Raw genomic sequence first — 21,797 nt, forward strand, 5'->3', positions numbered from 1 at the left:
CTTAGAAATAACTTGTTGATGCATAGCCCTTCTCCAGGAGAGAGATACTTCCTGCATAATATAGAAGCCAATGTTAGCACCTCAGAAACAGATGAGGCATGCATGGTTGAAAATTGTAATGGGTTCAGTTGCCGAATGAAGGACCAAACTGAAGACAAGTAAGGACTGTCTACCACTCTATAGACTGGCAAAAATGTTTGATTACCAAAAAAGGTCCAAAAGTATAGGATGTATTTGAAGGTACTGACAGCAAACTGACCAATGTAACATTCACATCTTCAAGTGTGCATATGGCTTCATGACTATTACTGGCAGCAGTTATGGCCAGAAGGCACAGCAGAGACCAAGCTTGGGCCATGCACTGTATCCTGACGAAGATAAATAGAAGCATCACATCCTAGGCCATCTCCAAACCAGTGCAGGAATAGATTACCTTGGAGTGAGTCCAGCTTTGTACCAGTAATTGCCATAATTTGAATGTAAGTCAGAGAGGTTGTCCTCAAATTTAGAGTCAACTTTAAGGACTGCTACTCTAGGAGCTCCCACATAAGGGATGATTAAGGGAGTTTAAGGCTGACCTGGAGCCAGTCATCCAGGTAAGGGAGCACATGGATATAATTCTCTTTCAAGGTGCTGTCTTCCAAGACCGACATACTGATAGACTGTTGAGAAGAAACTCAGATGGCACTGATAGACTGTTGAGAAGAAACTCAGATGGCGGTATTTGGTGCTGGAAGTGATACTCAGCTATAGAAGACTGGAACCGCCTCTTGTACAAGACCAAAATGATGATTCTCAAAAGGTGTCTACTATGCCAAGTTACAGGATTTAGATGTCCTGTAGGGTAAGTGCATCTCTTCTGATAGAGTGGCCATCCAAAACCTGATGTGGCACATATGATACTTAGTCACTGTTATTCACAATGGGCAGTAAACCTTCTGTTTAATTTATGACCAAGAATAGATGCGATTAAAACCCTACTTCTCTTCCAGAGTCAGGGTAGCTACAGCCTATTTCAGTACTAGGATAGATTTATCTGAATAGTTCTGCTAAGATAGATGGATCTGCTAGAGGCACACTTCATGGGGAAGACCCGTGTGTTGCAGAACATGACCAAGAGTGACCACCTTTAGAAACCACTTGCCCCTTGTGTGTCTTATACAAAGCTATACCTGTTGTGCAGTCCAAGACCAGAGTCTGGACTGATGTGGAACAACCAGTGCTGCAATCATCTTAGCCAGTGCTGTAGAGAGCAACACTGTGTGATGCTTTTGGAATCCTCCTTGGGCAGTGGGTAACACTCTGCCTCTTTTGGGGTTGGCCAGGTTTTTGAAAAGGAAGAAGTGGTAGTGGAAGGGAACTATAAAGGCTCAGCACAGAAAGAAAATACCTGATTCTTCCTCAGAATGTCATCAACCATATCATGAGTGGACAAATCAAAAATAAATCTCCTAATGTATAGGCATCCAGGATCCTGTTCCTGAGCTGTTCCTTCACTTTTTACTGTGGGCAGTTTCAGCAGTTCTGACCTGTGTATGCTCACACCTGAACCTGTAACCCTTCCCAGGAAATCAGTACAGTGAATTACAGCAGGATGCATGCAGGCCAAGCGTACTTGATATATAGACAGTCTCTCAATGAAGTTAAACCTTCCAGGAGGACATATGGGTCATCGAGCTTCCGCATAGATCTAATCCAGCCAATTCAGTGCTTCAGCCTCAAACCCTTCCAAAATTTCCCATAATGCTCTGCTACCTCTGACTTACTCAGATCAAGTTTGGAGCCTGAACCTAAAGGTCTTGTACTGCTTCTGTTTCAGGACAAAGATTGTTCACACCCAACAGACACGTACTGCAAAGAAGGCTGGGTTGCTGTATTGGACAGAATGGAATAAAAGGATCTATAAGTAAGTACATGACTTTTGTATCCAATTCATCCAGTCCATCTGCTCCAACATATGGGTCAGAATCCCCAGCCTCATAACTTCTGGATGGCCTCAGGATGGGACAACTTTCAGAAAAGAAGCCCTGGCTCTGGAAATGCAGTCCAACATGTAATGTTTAATAAAGGTGTGAGAGGAAGATCATGTAGCTGATTGATTCATGTCATCCAAGGAGAGAGATGTGAATGCTGTTAAGCTGCTACAGCTTTAGTGGAATGAGCCCTGGGTTTGGAGGATAAGGACCTGTTATGGAGGGTGCAGACAAAGGAAATGCAGTCAGACAACCATTGAGACAAGGAAATCTTAGAAACTTTCATCCCCAGCTTGTTCTGGGCAAAGGACACAGGCGCCATTCTGTGGAGATAGAAATGGTGTTGCCTGTGTACATCCAATGTATGCAAAGTATATTTACCTCTATTTTGGTAGTTAGTGAAGAACACAGGAAGATAAATACGTTATGGCAGGTTGGCCTCAGAAGTCACTTTTGGAAGGAAGGTAGGGATGGCTCTCAATGTAACCTTGTCCTTGTGGAAGACACGGACAGGGTTACATTGAGAATGCCATCTTAGTGTAAGACAATGCAAGGAGAAATGGGATAGTGAGTGAAGTTCTAAGATCCTCTTTGCTGAACTGATAGCCACTTTGAACATGGTTTTCCAGGAGAGGAATTTAAACTCTGCCCGTGCTACTGGGAGGCCAGTGATGGGACAGAGTTTTAGTGGGGGTCTGTTCCCCGTGAGAGAAAATGGCTGAGAGAGTGACAAAATAAATGCTGCTCTTGATGATATGTGAATTTGCAAATAAAACAAACAGGCTCAGGAAACAACCAAGGAAAGCAGTGCAACGAAGTGCTGTAAGGTCCTTACAACACTTTGTTGCACTGCTTTCCTTGGTTGTTTCCTGAGCCTGTTTGTTTCATTGTTTTTTTTTGCTGCTTACCAGTTTGTGAATTTGCAAATAGGTCACAGCAGGTGGCACCCCAGCTACTGAATATATCCTCTGCAGTTGCTGGATTCAGGGACTACTGAGGCAACAGGAGATTCTTGCTGATCCTATTCACTAGACTGTTGAACATTCCGGAAATGAGCATTACAGTTAATTGGTGAGAGGCCATCACAAATTGCCACAGCCTCGCGACAAAGCAGATAAGATCAGCCCCCCCCCCCACACACACATGTTTCTGTACCAGGCTACAGTCATGTTGTTCATCTGCATGTTTATCACTTCCAGAAGGAGACAGTCCAGTAATTAACACATGGAGAGCTCCCTTAATCTCCAGGACATTTATGTGAAGACCTACCTCATATTCTGACCAAAAAGCTTGGGCTAGTCTCCCTTTGCAATGCCCCCTCCCACTAGAGGAAGGATGTGTCCATTGTTACAGCTGCTGATGGAATGGGAACCTGTAAGATCCTGCCTGTCTGTCTGATGATGCCAGCAGAGAATAAAGCCATCAGTACAGGTGAGACCTGCATGACTGAGTTAATACAATGGGATGAGAAAGTGAATCATACTTCTGAGACCACTGAGACTCAAGCAGCCATTTCAGAATCCTCGTGTGTAAAGAGCAAACTTCACCATTAATATCAATGATGCCACGAGGCCCAGTACCCTCAAGACAGACATCACCTGTGGGCACTCGAGCTTCAGAAGGATTTGTATTGCAGTCCTCAGGGATAAAATTCTGTCCTGTGGAAGAATGGTTGTTGTGTCCAACTAGCAGCCCAGAAAGACTAAACATAAGGCTGGATTTTCCTAGGTTGATGGATATGCCTAGGGAAGCACATCACTGAAGCATGTAATCCCTGGCTTGTTGAAGAAGCCGCAGGAGTAAGTAATCCAGGTAAGGGAAAATCTTGAATCCCAAAAGACATAGATGAGCTGCTACTACTGCCATGCATTTGGTGACCACCCTGGGGGGCTTTGGTGAGACTGAAAGGCAAGGCTCTGAAATCGTTGGGACTGGCTCGCAACCAGAAACACAGTCTCCTGGACTCCATTATTTTTATCTGAAGCCAAGTATCCTGAAGATCTATGGAGTGCATCCATCCATTTGTCCAATGTCACAGAAGAATTGATGACACTGAGATGATTCAAAAGCTGGTCTTTAAAGATAGTTGTTTAGGAAACTTAAGTCAAAGATGGGCCAGAATTCCTTTGTTTTCTTTGGAACCAAAACGAATCTTGAATAAAATCCAGACCCTAGGTGTTCTGGTGGGATCTCCTGGATGCCGCCCTCTTGCAAAAGAGAATGAATTTTTTACATAGCAGTCTTTGCCTGATCGGATGGGACATCTGGCAGTGTAAGAGGCTGGGCGGAGGGAATCTCCAAAAATGTAATGAGATAACCTCCGGACACAAACCCCTTGCTCACTTGCCTTGTGTTTTGCAGACCACTTCTACTTCTGAGCCTGTGTCCTTTGAAGTGGCCACCTCTGCCTCCGCCACTTCTGTCAGAATAGTCATACTAACACCTGGACGCTTGAAACCAGAGTGATTGTGACCCCCCCCCCCTTAGGTGCCAGTTAAATTGGTGCTGAGGGGGTTTGTATTTCATTCCCACTGCAGAAACAGTCTTACCATCCTGCCCACTCTTCTACATCCTTTCTTTCACTGCAGAACAAAATAGAATGGTACCTTCAAAGGGGGCATTTGTGAAGTATGATTTATAATTATCCTCAAAATCACACAAATGCAGCCAGGTATGGCATTTCCTAGGGATGCTTGCCCCAGCTGCCCTCTCTGCTCCTGGCGTCTCCTAGTGATTCCTGTCTCAGCTGCTCTCGCTGCTCCTTGTGCCACATTATGCAAAAGAGTGGCTTAAACTGCTTCTGTGACTCTGGAGTAATAGGATTCTTCAGAATGGATAACTCTTGCTGAGCAAGATCCCTCTGGAATCTTGTTATATGAGTGCATAGTTCATGTCCCAAATGGCAAAGAAGCCAAAAGCATAAGCCTGCTTCCTCAATCTATTCCTTGACTCCTTGTTGAGCAGATGGATAGAGGGAGAGTCTTTGAATAACTCTGTCTCTTTTGTGGCTGCTGCAGTAATTATGGAGTCTACTGGTGGATGTTTTGACCAAAAGACTTTGTCTTTGAGAGAATGGAGAATCTTACCTGGCTTCCTTGGAACCGATTTGCAAGTGTCAGGTTCCAGCCATGACTTCCTCACCACCAACAGCCACCCTGTATGTAGAAGAGGTCATTCCATGTACCTCAAACAGTACTGCTTCATCCTGAAAGGGAGTTTTAGTGGGCAAGGATCCCCTCTGTCACATTAACTCAATGATCTCTCTGAAGGATGCATCCTCTGCAGGGGACATTGGGGAACCCTCTCCATCTTCTGAGTTGGTATGAGAAATGACCGACTCAGACAGTGAGTCCAGATGTATCCTTCCCAATGCTTAGAAAACAGCACCAGCTTCCAATGGATCCAATGACACTGCACCCATGGTCTGATCCAGCTCCCCAACAGGAGAATGCGAAAGGGACCCTGGGGTATTTTTGTCTCTGCCCAAGGGGGCAGTACTGAGCAGGGGATCAGGCCTGATGTTTCAAAACCAGCTGTTTCAGAGAGAACCACCGAAGGTGCTCACCTGAGTCCCAGGCTCTGAGACTCAGACACTGGATCTGAAAAGGTCAGAAATGGGTAAGTCAGACCCAATGACACTGGAGCCAATGAAGCATGTATTAATGGTTCTTAGGCCACAGGATCTGGGTAACAATAAGGATCTGAATGAACAGGACCTGAAAGGCAGACCAGTGAGGTACCCTAGAATATGGCAAAAGTGTATGGATCCAACCAACTTTGGAGCCGATGGAGTTGCAATAACCCCCATCTCAATCTGAGTCTTGATAAACTTTTGTAATAGTTGATATAAATCAACTTCTGTAGGACCTGAAGGATTTTGTAGAGAAAACTGAAGAAAGCTTTGAAACGGGATGTTCCTGTTTCTTTGGTGAATCATGACTTGGGATAGGAACCCCCACCTCCAGATTCAGGAGAGAAGTGGAGGGTAGGGGTCCATGAAGCATGTTCTTCATTTCTCAGGACCTTTAGAGCTGATGATGGAACCGAAGATTCAGAGGAACGTTTCTTTGGATCCAAACCCTTGGCTTTGGAGAGCTTATTGCCTCACTTATTAGATTTAGAAGTTTCTAGATTTGGAGGAAGAAGCCCCCTTGACAATCAGTTTATTCCTCTGGTCTACAAGTGTCTTTAAACCAAAAGCAGCACAAATGTCAAAGGACCGACCGAGATGAGAAACCCCCCAGAAAGACAATACAGATCATGAAGATCTTCAGGGGGAATTTTATAAACATACCTGGAGTACCTCCTAAAGCTACTGGATTTCTCCATTGCTAAATAGCCAAACACAACAGTTAACAGTGACTAGAACTGTAAACTGAAATACTCCACTACTAAATTGCAAAACAGTATTAAGGAAGTAATTATAACAGCATATAAGCTAACTGCTCCAAAAAGCTATCCAGACAAAAGCTGATCAGGAGGAGAAAAAAAATACAATCCTAATCAACACTCTAAGCAATAATAAACACTACAAAAACTAGTATAGTAAGAAACTGGAAGAAAGGTAGAGACAAGGCTGAGGAAGGAAGGGATATACATAAAAAATTTTAAATCTTAATCTAATGAAACTGTCTAAACAATATGAGAAACAACATTATTATATGTATTATCAATAACTAGCCCAAAATGTCAGCACAAGGTGATATAGAAAATGAAAAAGTACACAACTGAGGCAGAGTGCTTATCTGCTGAAATCTTGCTACAAATCAAAAGGCGGCAAACAAGATCTGAGTTAGTCAGGGGGAGCAGGGCATTATGGGAAGGGAAAATTTTGAAAGGGCTCAAGGCTGGTGCACTGAATCACACAGGTCAGATCTCAGCAGAGGCTCGAGGATTGGTATGTCAAATCAAACAGACTGGATGAATAAGATCTCTGTGCTACAATTCAAATCCGAACTGAAAGAGCACCTGAAAAATAATGCAGTGTGTTTATGTTTCAGGGATGCAGGATAAGACATTAGGTGCCGGACCTGTTAGATAGGAATAATTGTAAGCACTACCTCAACAGTTTGTAAGTATACAGAAATAAACCTCTAGTGAACATCCTTGTAAATAATGCAAATAGCAATTCATTTACGCAAACTGTACACTTAAGTATTATTATACATAAGGCCCACAGACCTTCTTTTAATAATGAGCATTAATAGATTTTTTTGTTAATTTCATGTATGCTGTTTTTCTGCTAATATTTGTCAGCTGGTCATAATTATCTCAAAAGTGTGCTGCTATTTAGTGTCTGACTGTTGTTAATTTGTCTTGCATATTGCTCCTGTGACGTAGCTGAAAAGGGTCCTCTGACTTAGCCTACTATACCCAGTTACTAAACTGCAATGAATAACATGTTCAAATAATTTTTGGACAATGTCCCCAGTATTACATGTACCATTCATAATAGCCACAGTATATAACATAGTAGGACTGAGTATTGTTTGACTAGACAGGATTAATTTCTTCTAAATTCAGCTTCAAAAGCAGTTATAGATTAGTTTTTCCATAGACGTCATGAATAAGCATCGTTGAAATCATAGTAACTTCATTAATTCTTCATCACTAAACATTTTATGTTCACATCAACTAGGTCAAACACTTAGTCTTATGATGTACAAGCATTTATCTTGAAATGGACAAGTCTTTAGCCATGTTTTTCCAACCCATGGGTTAGTGCCCCCCTTAAGCAGTGCTTTTAGATTTGCTTTTGTTTTCCCACCCTGCAAAGCTGCTAAACATATGACTCTAGTCTATTAATCTTTATATTCCTTAATCTTAACAAGATATTATCTTTGTGAAAATGTCATGAATCACTTATCTCAGCTTGGAGTAATATAATCTATCAGATTTCACTTTTAATGTGATCTGGGGATTGGGGGTTGGCGTAACAGGTAAGGTGTTTACATTGAGACTGATTCTCACCTTTGGTAACTATCTGGTTATTAGCTAGGCATGTAATAGTCTGCAAACTGATTATCTAGTATTTACATACAGACCTAATAAAGATTTCCAGTCATTTGGGTAAAACAACCTTCACCTACATCATTTACATGACGGCTGTAGCTCTTTCCAATAAGATATCTTTCTCCAATCCTCCTTCCACGCTTATTGTTCATTCCCACTGATGAAAAATGTCATAGCTTGATAGTTTATACTGTATGGACATCTTTATGACCACTTCTGATCCTCTTTAACTGGCTGACTCCTTTTTAAAGTCTGTCTCCTTGCTTCTCATTCTACCCTGGCCACTACCACACCAACAGTCCACTATTTGTTACTGGTTACAATGTTATGCCTTCCTGTCCACTGTTCAAAAAAATATCAAAGTCAAAATAATAATATAAATGGGGATTTTCATTTTGAAAGGAAACCATTGGGCAATTTCTGCCTTGTTTGCTTGTTTGAAGATTTTTTTTTATTTCAAATTCTACATCTATTTCAGTTCTTTTTTTACTGGTATGTTCAGTGCAGCTTACATAAATCTGTGCTATTTTCAGCATATCTGTTGCATACTAGTTATGGATTTTAATTAGATGTTTCCAATTAGTCTCATTAGTGTAGTTTCCAATAGCAATATGTCTTGAAGCATGAAGGATTGTACCAAGTGCATCAAAACAGAAGACAAAAGCAACACCTTCACTTTCTAAAACAGTGGTTGTCTGTTTATGAAATTAAAAGTTACATTCTTACCATAACTAGCTATCTGTATTTTCATTCTTCCTCAATGTATGGGTTCAGATCCGATCCTCAGATCCAACTTTGCCATTTATTTCAGACCTAGGATCCAGCTCTTGAACTCCTCCCTGTACCCATAATGCTCTGCTGTATCACCAAAGTCCCAGATCGAGTTTGTTGCCCAATCCCCATAGTATGAACACAGACATGATATGAGGAAAAAAGACAGGGCTAAGACCTGGAACTGTAGGTTCCATTACAGTCCAATAGGTCAATCCTGAAGCTTTGGATTGGGGGTGGATGGGAGGGAAGTTAAGGAAGAATGAAAATGGACAACACAGATACCTTGTTAAGGTAAGAACAAAACTTTTAAATCTGTTGTTGTCCTTTTCATTCTTCCTCACCATATGGGACAGAGTCCCCAGCTACATTGTTGTTGGGTGGCCCTCATGGAAGGATATTCCAGAACAGCACTGAACCAAAGGATGCTCTATTTCTAGAAGTAATATCCAAGTTGTAATGAGAAACAAAGGTATGGGCATTGGACCATGTAGCTGCAGTACAGATGTCGTCAGTAGATGTTCTGGACCAAAAAGCAGATGAGATAGTCATGGATCTGGTTGAGTGAGCCTTGGGGAGGCCTAGGTAATGTTTTGCCTTTTTGTGAATAGATCAAAGAGATGCAATCTGTTATCCATTTGACTAGAGTGACTTTAGACACTGGATAACCCAATTTCTTTGAAGAAAAAGAAACAAAAAGCTGATTTGTTTTTTTTGGAATTGTTTAGTTCTAGTAAGACAAAAACGTAATTGTATGTGTACATCCATGAGGTGTAGCATGTGTTCTCATTTATTGGTAAAAGTTAGAAAGAAAACTGGTAAATGAATGGATTATCTAATGTTATTCTCTGAAGCCACTTAAGGTAAAAAATGAAGGGTTAGTTCATAAAAATTGTGTTTTCCCCTCTCTTGGCCAGTAATCAAGCAGCCTGAATCCTCACCACTAACACTGTAGAGGGACATTCACTTGGAACAAAAGTAGATACACATAGTATTTCCAGATGCAGCTCTCTGCATCAAGCACAATTTTCCTTAAGAGCACACAGGGAACACATACAGTCTGGGGTCTGAGTTTCTCTCTCTCTCCAGGTCCCCAGTAAGACTCCCCATTGGCATAAGCTGAAAGGTTGAGTCCTCAGCTGAGTGTCCAAGCCAAGTCCTCCAGCAACCCTATCTGTGAAACCAGTGCTTTGTGTTTCTGCTCCAAGAAGTTGATCCACACACTCCTTGAGATTTGATTTACACACACACCTGGGAAATCCTGGCACTAGCTATGCCCCCTTCTGCCCAGATTATAAGGTAGTTACTGCCACCAGACACTCCAAAGCCAGCTACTCTAAGGCTGTTACAAGGGTACCCAATTATACTGAGTGAAATTAATATTAATACCAATGGTAGTGTTTGACCAATCCAGTAAGGCTTTCAGGAGTGGCCACATAGTCTCCAAATAGATATAAGTACTCTCAAAGGTTAAAATATTCTCCAAAGGACCAGCCACAATGAAATGTTTAAATATATTTAATAGTAAATAATAAAAGAATATGAAATATCTAGGTCTATATCACATCATCGAAGTTTTACAACTTTGAACGCTATATGGTCGAACCCATATGTTCAAAGTTGAAAAACTTCAAAAACTTAAAAAAAAATAAAAATAATGAAAAACTTACTTGACTGCAAGCCCCCCTGTACCCCCCGCATTTTAAATATACCAACTCCGAGATTGCACTACAGTGTAGTAAAGGCAAATCTTCCCTTTCTGCACTGTACTCCATTGTAGTACGGTCTTGAAGTTGGTATATTTAAAGAGTGGGCAGTGTGGGGGGCACAGGTTTACTGTGCTGCTGCTTTCAACTGACTGAGTGGGATGTCAGGAAGTTTCTTCCTTTTGGTAGGAGGAAGAAGTGAAAATGGTATGTAATAACCTCTGGATATTCTGCATAGCACCCAAGAATCTTGTGTTATATTTGCCCATGTATCTGGGTGCAAGGACAATCATGCCACGACTGCCTCCAAAGTTATACAGTCAGCTCTTCAGGAGTGCTGGAAAGGCTTGTCTGAGAAAGAATCCCAGAAGCCCTTTTCTTGCAGACCCCCTCTGCCTCTAGGGTGGCATCTGGCATTGAAATTTCCCCCTCTGACTCTGGAGGAATTGCCACCATATGGATCTTGGAAAGGACCCTGACATTTGCAGAACCACATATTCTTACTGCGTCTTTGATTCCTAGAAAAGGTGTGTTGAGTCATAGAAAACTTGATTCCTACAGCAGACAGCATCTTTCTATCTTGCTCACTGTGGGTTAGCGCCTCCTTAACTGATGGCCCAAACAGAGAGGAGCTGTCAAAGGGGGCATCAATAAAAGATGTCTTAAAAGGTTCTGTGAAGTCACAAAGCCACATCCAGGTATGTCTCCTTAAGGCAATGCCAGAACTGGCTGCTCATGAGGTGCCTTCAGCTGTGTAAGAGATCAACCTTATCAAAGCATTGGATATGGACAAAAGAGTAGCCAACTGAGAAGATGTTGTTTTGAAGTCCTCAGCAGACATGGAAAGCTCCTTGGTCAAATCTGTCCGAAGTCGTGTGAAATGTGCTAGGCAATTTAGTTACCTCAGGGCAAAGGTTTAACGGGCAAAATTTGCTTTCAAGACCTTCCCATCACTCTAGGTTCCCTGTTAGGCAGATGGACACTAGGGCTCTGTTCTGCTAGCTCCTTGTTGATGGCTGCCACCACCACCATGCCATCTATCTGGACCCCTTTGTTCCAATGTGGCCTATCACAGTGGGGGTGCCAAAAACTTGTCTGGTCTCTTTGGAATAGGTCCAAAGGTGTCCAGCTCCTTCCAAGCCCAGTGGGCCACTAAGTCAATAAGTTCATCTGCCGGGGGGGGGGGGGTGACCAAAGACATGGGCCAGAATCAAAAGCCTCCAAAAATACCAATTCCTCTGGTGAAGGGTTTTGGGAAGACCAACCACCTTTCTGTTTTAAGATCTCTAAGATATCTCCAAAGGAGATGTCATCAGGTGGTGACCTGGGGGACCCCCTCTCCCTCATCAAAATCGATATCCTCTGTGAGAGACTCCAAAGGGAAGTCTATGTGTCTCCTTTTACATTTTCTCTTCCAGTAAACTTCCTTTGTGGGATGTTTAGATGAAGTCTCAGGGGGGGGGGGGATTCCTCCACAGGAACTGGCTCAACACTCATTGATTCTGGCTGTTGCTGCAGAATAGGCCCGTGCAACTGTGAGCTAGGATCCGAACAGAAAAAGTTGTTGGAGCTGAGATATGAGATGAAGGTTCTTTATGGAGAGAAAAAAGCCCTTTCTATCACCTCAAAGGCAGACAGACCAGAGAAAATGCAACCTGCCTTCTCAGAGCCGAAACTCCCAAGGAAGGCATACCCGGAACCTCCCCGGATTCCAGCCTCAGGGGTAGAACCAGATCCAAAGTGTTGAGGCTCCGAGAGGAAGGGACAGATGCAAAAAAATCGGAGCTGAGCCCATCCTCTCAGATCCGACACTGACACTTTAGCACTGAGACCTATTCTGATCTAGTGGCATCAGGGTAGATCTGGTCAAGGAAACAGTCAAAGAAGAAGAAGCTTTCCTTTTAACCGACACCAGACCCCAGGGGATCTCAGATTCTGGGATTCCGAAGCCATTGAGCAGACTGGAGAAAGAGAAAATATGGCTGCAGAAATTGTAGGCATACTAATGGATCCAGTACTGTATGAAGTTGACAAGACCCCCATCTGTATCTGTGCTCTAAGAAACTTTCACATCATCGTCTCCACATCTGTTTCCAACAAGCTCCTGGATGACATAGAGGAGGAAGAGGAAAGAGGCCTAGATTGCTTCTTGGGTGTCTGAAGCAATCTCGAAGTTGGGGTAGGAGAAATGGCCTTAACAGTATATTCCAGTGTAGTGGTCCTATAGATAGGACCCTGTATAAGATCTGAGGCTCTAGGATCTGAAGGTACAGAGGTGGGGCTTTTATTTTAATGACTGCAGTAGATGATTTCAGATCCAAAGGCTTTGGATCTAATGGTCCAGGCTTAGGATCCAAAGGCATAGGATCCAATACCTTTCTGGACTTGGAAGGAGGCTCCAAAGGAGAGCAATTTCTATGCTCAGGAGGAGCTGATTTACTGTGTTTAGAGGGGGTTTGAGCCCCTGAAGTAGTAGTAGCCAGTAAACGTTCTCTCAACACATGTTTATTGCACTCCTCCACTAAGGCCGTGGGATTAAATGTCGCACAAATCTTACAACTGGTATTTAGATCAGCCCCTATACAATACACACAGTCCTTGTGGGCATCCAAGTCATGGATTCTATGCCCACAAGAAATGCACTTCTTAAACCCTGTGGGTTTCTGTAACATGATAGAGAAAAAAAATCACAGCAATAACCAACAGTAAGAAGACAATCCGCAACACCAAGTAAAAGTAATGACCTTTTTTTTTTAAACAAGAAAACTAACAGCAAAGAAAGTTCAAAATACTAACAATGGTAACAGAAAGATACTCTTATAAGGCAGACAGACAGAAAATAGCAGCAATGGTAAAGGAGAATACTGTTTACATGGTAGAAAAGGAGGTAACCTAACACCAGCGATAACTTTGAAAGAAAGGGAAGGAATTAAAGTAGAGGAATGTTTAAGGACAAGTTTTAAAAACAGAAACTTCTACTACTGACAAAAAACCCAGAATCATTCAAGAGCTAAGGAAGCCTGCGTCTGTTCACAAAGGCGGCAAACAAGATCTTGGGCTTTGGTGATACAGCAGAGCATTATAGGTACAGGGAGGAGCTCAAGAGCTGGATCCTAAGTTTCAGATAAATGGCTGAGTCAGATCCGAGGATCAGATCTGAACTCATATGTTGAGAAAGAATGAAAAGGACAATATCAGATCTAAGCAAAAGTACTGATAAATCAAAGCAAGAAAACTCTGAGCAAAGCAAACTGCAGCCTTGCCACCTACTGTACAAATATTGGGCTCTGTTCATTAATGTTGCACATGATCCAAAGCTCATACAAAAGGTCAAAGGGATTCAGAAGGAAGCTATGCACAATGAAGTGGCAGTATACACATCTCTGTTTCTGTTGAAGACAATGACTGCAATTGATATGTAAATAGGGAACTACAGCATATTCTGCAATACATAAACATGTGAATAATGCAGTATATTATGGAGCAGATGCCAGACTTTGTCCTTACAATGAGGACTAAACACAGATATAACTGGACAAAGACAAGGTCACAGTATTGGTGATGTGCTGCTCATCATGCAGTGTCTTAACAATACCACTACTATGAGCCAAGACACTGTATAAAACAAATTATTTAGTGAAGGGATACAAAAGCCCATTCCAATGTGCAGGCAAGCACTACAGTGCAACCAAACACCATCCTGTACCCAACATTGTTAAATTACTAAGTTCCTGCAAATGAGAGTACTTCAAGAACAAGATCCTATAATTAAAATATTAAATACTATAATGACCTGCAATCCAAGATCATGCCAAAAGAGTGTGAAAAAAATCATATATTGCACCTTGATATGATGAGAGCGGGAAGCATCCCCAGTCCACCAATGTCCACACACACCCAGATATCACCTTCATTAAGTTTCAACTTCAAATACTCCTGCCAGTTTATAGCTAAGGACATACAGTGTTTATATAAATTAAGTAAACACTCTTATTTCCCATGGAGCTTTTTCCAGGTCATGTGCTGCTTTTTATAGATTTGTATCTCCATTGGTGTATACTAGGTTATCACTCAAGTACGGCATTAGGTGCCTAGCCACTGCAACTCCCACTACCTGATACCCCTATCCATAAGAACGGAGAAGCAAGACCAGGAGTGATTTTATGGGCAACCACAAAGACAGGAAACCCAGTGCCCAAAAACTACAACAGAGAAGTTGCTGCAACCAGTAGTAAATCATGAATGCACTGTCGAGTATCAGCAACAGAGAGCTGGAGATAATCCAGCAAAAACTTTATTACAAATTAAAAAATAAACCATAAAACACATTAACTTTATCACTGCATTTTTCGTCCTACAATCTCAGACTTCTTCAGTTGCACAAACACAGGTGAACAAGTTCAATACATAAATAAAATTACCTCCAAAAATCAGGCTGGCAAAGTCAATTAAAAATCAGTTAAGTTAATACTGCACTAGCCTCAGTCTACTAGAATGAATGACCCTAAAAACTATAAAAAATACTAAGGTAGAAGAAAAAAACCTTGCATATAATAATGTAAAACTCTAGTCTGCAAAGTAGTTAAATTCTACTCCCTATCCCTGAGTTTAAAATGCCTCTGCATTAAAAACAAAGACAAAATGCATGAATAAATGCATGGATGAAAATAATATAGAAGCCACATAAAACTTAATTTCTAAACAGCTGTCCAACAGCACCATCAAGTGTTTTAAAACCTTGACTTGCAACAATGTACAACAGAATTACTTAAACATAAACGTAAAATATTAAAACCTTAAATACATTGCATCACTAAATAAAAAATAATATATAATAAAATACTGTCATATTAAATTTAAAATCCTCCTAAAAGTAAAAGTGGAATATGAATGAAGACCACTTAATCCACACTTGTTCTGCATGGGACATGAATAGTCCATCCCTGATAGCTTAGCCACCCTAAATTTGAGGACTGGGGCCAGAAAATATTGTCATTAAAACCAGGTAGTCTATTTGCTTCTAAGGTGAGCTGCCAATAAACCTCTATATTCTGTCCTTGTTTCCCATACCCCACCCAAGGATCTTTTTCAATTTCTTCTAGAACAAAGAACATGAAGCTTGATTCACTACATTTGATTTGATGCCTATATAAGGCGTTCTTTTTTTCTTTTTTCCTAATCTTGTACGTGTTTATAAATTCTTTTCCTCAATCTACGCTCAGTCTTCCCTACATAGAAGGAATTGCACTTTTTACAAAGGGCAGGATAGATCACTCCTTCACAGTTGCAGTTATAGCAACTATTTGCTTGTATTATTTTGTCCTTACCAACAGTGAAGACAGAATCTCTACTAGAGATATACAGACATTGTGCGTAGGCCCCACACTTGTATGTCCCAACTTTCAACCTTCCTTCATTTTTATTGTTGTTCTTATGTTCTAACAGTTCCCTTTTCTAAACACAAATTTCACGGGGGTCCCTAAAAAGGTTGTCCAGATCAGAAAGCAAGCAAATCTGTTCCAGTTTTTATTGATTACCTCTTTAATAAGTGATATATGACTATTAAAATTCATAACAAAGGCACTTTTAAAATTATCCTCCTGTTCTACCTTTGAATCCACCTCTTTGTTTTCTGTTTGCATCACACCTTCCCTTTGTATATCCTCCTTATCTAAAATAGGAGAAAATCTCCCTTTCTCCCTTCTCTAACTTCATGAATAACTTCATCCACTAATTTAAGGGGGTATTTTCTATCCAAAAACATCCTTCGTAAATTAACACAGTCACATAACACATCATCTTCCCCAGAAGTCATTCTAGAAATACAGGTGAATTGTCCTTTAACAAGACTTCATTTTTGTTTATATGGGTGAGCACTATTAAAATGTAAATAGGAGTTAAAGAACATCTCCTTCTGATAGATCCTGGAAATACATTTTTGATTTATTACATCCTTTAGTATAAAAACATCCAAATAATTCATATCTTTGAAAATATGATGGGTGAATTTTAAAGACTGAGTAGTAGTCTTAATATATTCTAAAAATTCCATAAGCTTGCCTTGTGGACGCACCCAGAAAATACAAATATCGTCCAGGTAGCACTTGTATAGATTCTAGTACTTGGAATAACAAGACTTAAAAACATATTTGTACTCCCAGACAGATAATTCAATATTAGCAAAAATGGGGGCACAACAAGCACCCATAGCCACTCCACTTTCCTCTCTGAAAAATTCCCATTCTAAATGTATCAAATTATGCCTTAACACCAAATCTATCAGTATAACAAACATTTTGACCTCATCACAAGTAAACTCACCCCTTTCCTTTAAAGCTTCTTCAAACCATTGTAAACTGATATCATGGGGTATAACCATGAAAAGATCAACAATATCAAGAGTGACAAATATAAAATCCTTCCTGAACATGTCAGACTACACAGATCTTAAAAAATCCTGGGAATCCTTCAAAATCCCTTTCTCTCAACTCCATACCTTCTTAAGTTTAAGGTCCAGGAATTTAGTCAGTGGGAAGGTCTTAGAACCTAGAAATTAAGTTTTATGTGTCTTCTATAGTATTTTAATCCATGCATTTATTCATGTGTTTTGTTTTTGTTTTTAATATAGAGGCACTTGAAACTCAGCGATAACAAGTAAGATTTAACTACATGGCAAACTAATTAGAGATTTTTACACTATTCCTATATGCAAGTTTTTTTCTTCTACCTTAGTATTTTTTATAGTTTTTAGGGTCATTCATTCTAGTAGACCTCGTTGGTGCAGTGTTAACTTTTTAACTGATTTTTAATTGACTTTGTAAACTGATTGGTGGCTCAGTCTGATTTTTGGAGGGAATTGTATTTATGTTTTGAACTTGTTCACCTGTGTTTGTGTATCTGAAGAAGTCTAAGATTGTAGGATGAAAAACAGTGATAAAGTTAATATGTTTTATGGTTGATTTTTATTTATTTACTTTTTTGTTGTAATAAAGTTTTCATTGGATTATTCACAGCTCTCTGTTGCTGGTACTTGTCACTGCTCTTGTGATTTTTTTGGTGATTTTATGGGTCCACATACACTCATTCAGGTTGTTTTTTTAAACAAAGTTAGGGTCCTATTTTGGTCCCTATGGACAGGGAGCTTATTCTAATGTTAAGGGATCTGTTGGAAGTGTTATCTGGACAACACATTCTTTTAGTATTAAGCTGTAGATTTAAATCCATAGAACAAGTATTGGTGTTGCCTGTTTTGCAAACATATAAACGGTCAAGCAGGAAAGTGCCATTTGCAGCATTGTAAGCTATGCAATGGTCACCACTTAGAGAGTTGTAGGAGATGGAGTACAGTGATTGGGCATATGGATTTTAGATGTTCTGTGTAGCTTAAGGAGCTCATACCCAAGGTGTTCTTTGTAAGGAAGCAGTGCACTTTTTTCTAGTTTGTCATATCCCAGGATAGATACATGCCTAAGGAGAAATTATATTCTTTTATGGGACTGACAAGGGAGAAGTAGAGAGGGACGATAACTTCCTTTGACCTGAAAGATGTCTTTAGTTGTTAATTGCACTAGGTGAAAGGATTTTCTAATGATTGTTGACACCTGGTGACTAAAGAGTTTGTTGCCTACAAACATTCTAGATCTCTTATGACACTGTCCATTTTGAGGGAGGTATCATTTATGAGGTAGGTTCTGGATGCTCCCATTTTACAGCGAGAACAATACATTTCTTTGTACGGAGCCTGAGTGTGATTAGACTTTTTCAGAAAACATGGAAATCATTTGGTAAGCTGATAACAGCTGAGTTTGCAAGGAGAATATGGATGTCCTATAGTAAGCTGTTAGCTCTCAGTTTGCTGTCATCAGCAAACTTAGCTAACGACCCCTGATAGCTGCTTGGAAATCAGTAAACTATATGCCGATGTGGAGTGTCCCCTAAACAAAACCTTGTGGAATGTCACTTGTAAGATATCTTTTTGAGGAGTGTGTGCCACCAACTCTAACTTCTGGGTCTTGCCTGATAGCCTGGTGCTATCGAAGGAGTCGTGTAAGACAACATTTAATTGTCATTTTCTAAATAATGCAGAAGTGTGGGATAATGTCATAAGACTTGGTTAAATTCTAGCACTAGCCCATTAACAGCAGATAAAAATCTTTACTTCAGAATTTTAATTGTACTGGTATAGCTATGGAGAAGACTAATACCTCTTTGGAGAGGAGTGTTCAGAGGGAACAGTGAGGAGGTCGGTAAGGAAATGACAGCAGTGGATATCTGAGAAACAAATCTGGTTGGCAGTATTAATACATGCTGCTTTTATCACTGAGCAGGTGAAGGCAATTCTGATGTGTGAGAAGCAGATATAAGGAGGGCAGCAAAGAGCCCTGCAATCATAGTAATGTACTGAGGTTTGATGGGTATTCTTCTAGCCCAGTCATGGGATAAAACATCTCCTAAGGTGATGGGTTGAGGAACATTTTAGAGTAGTGATAATCCTAATGCCATAATGTTGTAAGTAAAATTACCAGAAGCTTATTGTGCCATAATTTTGGCAGATGATTGCAGAGAAGGTCAGTTTCTTTGTGTCATATAATTTCCAGTGGGAGATCTTTTATGAAGTATCTCTAGCACCTGGGAATTATGAAGTGTGGAGAAATACACTTCCAGTGAGGTGCATGTGTTACAGTATCTTGCCTGAGCACACCATGGTTCCTCCAGCCCTTCATCTCAGCAGCTTTGATACTATGTGAGAAGGGCAATGTTCACTACGTTTCTGGTACGGTATGATTTTTTTTTTTGTATAATCTCCAAGTTTGTCTCGATGAAAACATTTCTCTCTCTCTCTTTCCTAGACCATTGTTCAGAGTTTATAGTGCTACTGCTTATTAAAAGGCCAATTATTGTGAGTTCCACTATAGTGAAAAGTAAACCACAGTTTCAATAGTAATTGTCTACATGACAAGCTATTCCCCCAAATGCAAACCAACGGTATATAGGGGGGAATGCTCTGAGGTACCTCTTGGCATATATTTCCCTGTAAACACTGTAATGATCTCATAATTCTGAGAAGGACAGTTACAGATTCTCAGACTTTGAACTGCGACCATTTCATACTCTAAAGCTTCAGATAACATATTGAGAAGTTCAGACCCTTGGGTGTAGAGTCAGGCTTCAAAGGATTCTAGGTTATTGTGCATCTTTATTGTCATATTCTGTTTATATAATGTTGTGATCCTATCTTGTGGCAGCACTGGTCTAAGTATCATATTCATTTAGAATCTAGAATATAATTTTGTTGTAAACATGTTTAGGAATATACAGCTTTAGGTATTGTGCACAGAAGAGACGTCAATGTGTAATGCTCTAACATTCCACTGCTCTTCATTTATTAGTTTACATATCTTTTCTGCTTACATTTGCTGTCTGCCTTTCATTAAGTTGGAATAGCAGCAGAGATGTTATGATTTTCATGTTTTGCATAAACCTGGATTGTACAATACCCAACACTGTAAAATTTGCATTAGCAAGGGAGATTTGTGTAGGTGGAGTGCTTCCTTGCAGATCTGTTCAACAAATTCATGGAGCTCAATTCCTCTTTATTTACCTTTTTTATTATTTCCTTGTAGGAGTTTTTTGGTTAGCCTTGTATTTTAATATACCAAGAGGGTTATCGCCAAATATTGTGTTTTCCAAATAATACTGCCCAGAATGCCATAACTGCAAGGTCTCTCTGATATCATATTGTGGAATTGAAACTTGTGTCTCTAGACCAGAGCAGTCTGCTTTTAGTATTCCTTTTTTTCTTTTCTGTTATCATTCCAGCTGCTGTGTTAAATATAAACTGTTAAATGATAACAGATGAGCTGTTTTTTTCAACAAGACACAACAGTAAATATTTCTGTAAATAAAATAAATAGACCTGCAGAAAGCTGCACTTCACTTAACATTTCTTGAGGCCTGTCTCAGTCTTGACTTTGTGTGATGCACGACTTCATGCTGGCAGATTATTTTTGTCAGCCACTGATTCAGTTATTTCTTTATTTTATTTTTTTTATTTCAAAATTGAGGATTGCAGACTGTAGCACATGATTTCTCCTAGCATGCAGGTGGTATCTTTCAGATATTTGCTTTCTCGTGTGGCATATTAGAATTGTCGCAGAACACAAAGACAAGAATTTGAAAGGTGAATGCTGAGTTATAAAAATGGTAAGCATTATTTTTTTTCCATAAAACGTGTCCATCAAAAAAATTGTTGAACCCCCCCCCCCATTTAGATGGGGTCTATATTAAATCACCGAATGCTTAAAGTGAACCCTGACTTATCGACCCTATGTAACCAAAAGCTTAAAATCCCGAACACTTGGAACAGTGATTTTTTTTTCCCCAGGGAAAAAAAAATCGCTGTTCCACAAAATAAATAAATTAAATAAATAAATAAAAACTTCACCCCTCCCCCACACCCTCCTACTTAAATATACCAACTCTGAGATCGCACTACAGTTTGGAAAATGGCAAAGAGGTGACCAAGCGATTTCTTTCCCAGGGAAAGAAATCGCTTATATGCCATTTTGCTGTTTCGTGCTTTCAAGTTCGATCAAGACGCATTTGAAGGATTGCATCTTCAATGATATAATAGGAACCCTTTAGATGTGGGGGGAACACCAACATATGCCTGTTATACCAAAGAATCCCTGGGTTAATCATAATATTTTCTTCCACAATCTGTGACTGTGAACAAGTCACATAGCCACCCAGTATGGTGGTTACTTGGGATGGTTCAAGGATAGAGGAATTAGTGTCTGCCACTAAATGCCATTTACAACATGTTAAATTTTAGCTGTGCATAGGACAAGTTTTCCCCAAATAATGCATATTGAGGAGAAAGTTGCATATCTCTCTGGTGATCTAGTTTTTCTTTTTCTCCTAATTAGCATCAGTTTTACTACTTGCATTTACCTGAGAGCCTTTAAATGTATCACACAGAAATACAGCAGAAAGCCAGGATATTAGCAAGAAAATGAGAATAGTTCAGAGTCTGACTCATGATAAAAGCAAGTTACGTACTTACTTTAAAGATCCATTTTGTCTCATTTTTGTCCACTTAAATTGTTTGGCTTGTCTGATACGATCAGATTCGACCTTGGCACCTCCTTCCAGAGCTTTGGATCTGAGGCTCTGACTCCTCCCCTACCCAAAAGTCCCTTATCTCCTCTAAGCTACCTCAGATTGAGTTTGCTGACTTTATCCAAGTTATAGATCTATTCCATACCTCTCAACTGTCCAGATTTTTGCAGAATGTCCAGATTTATGCCTCATATTTTTAGTCTATTCCTCATAA

This window comes from Protopterus annectens, chromosome 13.part0, assembly GCF_019279795.1.
Source record: "Protopterus annectens isolate FY-2018-M chromosome 13.part0, PAN1.0, whole genome shotgun sequence".
Taxonomy (NCBI): domain Eukaryota; kingdom Metazoa; phylum Chordata; order Ceratodontiformes; family Protopteridae; genus Protopterus; species Protopterus annectens.